This window comes from Mesoplodon bidens (assembly GCF_964165515.1).
Source record: "Mesoplodon bidens genome assembly, chromosome: 1".
Classification (NCBI taxonomy): domain Eukaryota; kingdom Metazoa; phylum Chordata; class Mammalia; order Artiodactyla; family Ziphiidae; genus Mesoplodon; species Mesoplodon bidens.
Window position 1 is genome coordinate 88,081,767 of NC_138176.1, and position 3,307 is coordinate 88,085,073.

A 3,307-nucleotide genomic window follows, 5' to 3' on the forward strand; every position below is an offset into this window, starting at 1 on the left:
TCCTCTGCCTGCCTCATGTTTGTGGAAAAACTTTAGCCTCCTAGGCCTGTCCATCCGTCAGTCCCCACCTGTCCAAACACTTTCTTAACAGCCCCTGCCACGGGGAGCCGTCGCGCCAGCCACATGTGGATCTGCGGGCTGCCTTCCTGTCACAGCACGTGATGGCAGTGCTAGCTAATACTTATTGCGTTCAGCATCGGCCCCAGCCAAACACATGCATGCACAGTTACTGGCTAATTATTAGTTACCAAGGCATGAATCTTAGACTGTTCCTTTGAAAACTGAAAATAGACATCAGATTCCCTACTGCTTCAGGTTTACTTCAGCAGTTAGTTCTAGTTTTGCTACTCCAGGCTTAGGAAATAAACCCTTAACATGTTTGATTCACAGTCTCAAAAGCTGCCATAGGCAAGAGCTTGGTGTTATTTTTCTTTAAAGAATACAACAACAGTCATACTAAAGATTCCTTCTGGATTTGCCCCACTACTCCCACTGTTGCACTTGCTTCTGGTTACACTGACCAGCTCACAGGCTAGCCTGAGTCACTGAGTCTTCCTGAGCCTTAGTTTCTGTTTATAGGGATATGTAGCAGGCTGTAGCCTCCTGAATGGCCCTGCTGTCTTTGGCCAGGTCCCATGCTATGGCCTCTGCCTGGAAGTCCATACCCACCCTCTAGACCAACTAGGGGGTGATTTTGCCCCTCAGTGGCAACGTCTGGAGACTTTTTTGGTTGTCACATCTTGAGGTTAGGGGTTCAAGTGGCATCTAAGTGGTAGAGGCCAGAGGTACTACTAAATATCCTATAATGCACAAGTCCGCACAACAAATTATTATCTGTCCCCAAATGTCAGTAGTGCCAGGTTGAAAACTCTCTTCTAGACCTAGTAATTCCTACAAGTCATTAGCCTGCAATTTAAATGCCACTTCCCCTAGGATACCTTGTCTAATGCCCTAAACCGAACATAAGGCTATCAAAACCTTTATCGCTATATGGTACATGTTATAGTTATCCTTTACCCATTTTTCTCTTTAGGAGATAAGGAACTATTTCTTGTTGAGTGTTTTGTGTATCTCTTGAGCTTAGCATGTACTGTAGAACAAAGGGATGGATGGGTGGATGGCATAATCAGTTTGCTGGAGATGCCATAGCAAAGGACCACAGACTGGATGACTTAAACAACAGAAATTTATTTTCTCAAAGTTCTTGAGGCTGGAAGTCCAAGATCAAGGTGTCAGCAGGTTTAGTGTCTTCTGAGGCCTCTCTCCTTAGCTTGCAGACTGCTAAACTCTTCTTATTAGGACACCAGTCAGATTGGATTAAGGCCTACCCTAACCTTAAATTCATCACCTCTTTTAACTTAATCACATCTTTAAAGGCCCTATGTCCAAATGTAGTCACATCCTGAGGTTCTAGGGGTTAGGGCTTCAACATATGAATTTGGCAAAGGGGACACAATTTGGTCCTTCACAGACAGATTTTTATCATCTCTAACATTCTGCAGTTCAACTCCAACTTCTCAGTTGGAGAAGAACAATTCTCCTGATCCCTTCCCAATTCTGGCTTCTCTTTAACAATCTTTCTGCCTTCTACCTCCAAACCACTGAGGGCTGTGAGATGAAAATCACTTGATGTAGCCTTGGTGCTAACAGGCTTACACAGGTGACCAAAGGCAGATAGCCGGGCATCCTTGGATCCTGCCTCCACCACTAGCGAGATGAGTGGTCATAGGCAATCTCGGTTCCTGCTCTGAAAAATGGGACCATGATTATATCAACCTCTTAGGACTGGTGCCGAGATTTATCAAGATAATGCATAAAATGTGCCTAACATAGCGCTTGGCACATAGTAAGTATTCAATAAATGTTAGCTTTAGTCGACCTTTTTTTTTCCCCGTATATTAGACTTTTTTTTTTTAGTCACAGTAAAGTTTTTCTTTCACCTCAGTAAAAACTTTGAATTTTGCAAGGCAAAACATATTTTGCTCCCTAAGTCTTTCCTCTTAGCTGACATTACAGATAAATTGAGAAACCCCTTTGTCATCCAGTTTTTACTCACAACTCCTACCCTGGTACCCTGTGTGCCACAAACTCTCACAAGCTAATGACAGGCTAATGGGAAAATGGGAGGAATGGAGACCTTCGGGACTCACATTTCCTCTGTCAATCTTATCATCTCCTTCTCACCCACCTTAGCATCCAGGCTGCATTAAACGTATAGATTCTACTTCATCAGTCTCCTAAAGATTTATGTTTCCCTACAGGCCTCCCTCTGCCTTTGCTGGGCTCTCACCACTTCTTATGTGGCACCTCTTTAGAGCCTGACTTCCTGGACCCTGGATGATGTCCCTTCACACCCACCCCCTCTTCTGCTCTTAGTTTGATTTTGCCAACAAGAAATGCCTCCATGCCTTCTTCTAGCTTTCAGGATGAACTTCTCAATCCACGAGGTCCATTCCAATTTGGCACTACTTCTTCCTCCAGCCTCCTCTCTCCAAGACCCTCCTCCTGAAGGGTCTGTGCAATTTCAGGCTTCTATGCCTTTCCACACGCTATAATCTCTACTTCAAATTCCCTTGCTTCACTATTCACAATGAAAATAGCCAGGACATGGAAGCAACCTACATGTCCATCGACAGATGAATGGATAAAGAGGATGTGGCACATATATACAATGGAATATTACTCAGCCATAAAAAGAAATGAAATTGAGTTATTTGTAGTGAGGTAGATGGGCCTAGAGTCTGTCATACAGGGTGAAGTAAGTCAGAAAGAGAAAGACAAATACCGTATGCTAACACATATATATGGAATCTAAGAAAAAAAATGGTTCTGAAGAACCTAGGGGCAGGACAGCAATAAAGACGCAGACGTAGAGAATGGACTTGAGGACATGGGGAGTGGGAAGGGTAAGCTGGGATGAAGTGAGAGAGTGGCATGGACATATATACACTACCAAATGTAAAATAGACAGCTAGTGGGAAGCAGCCGCATAGCACAGGGAGGTCAGCTGGGTGCTTTGTGACCACCTAGAGGGGTGGGATAGGGAGGGTGGGAAGGAGACACAAGAGGGAGGAGATATGGGGATATATGTATACGTATAGCTGATTCACTTTGTTACAAAGCAGAAACTAACACACCATTATAAAGCAATTATACTCCAATAAAGATGTTAAAAAAATTCCCTTGCTTCCATCCTTCACCCAACCAACTCCTACTTGCTTTTCAAACATCTACCTCTTCCAGAAAACCTTCTTTACTCCATAGGCTTCAACTGTAGCTTTCATTTATTCAGGGAAATTTGCATGCA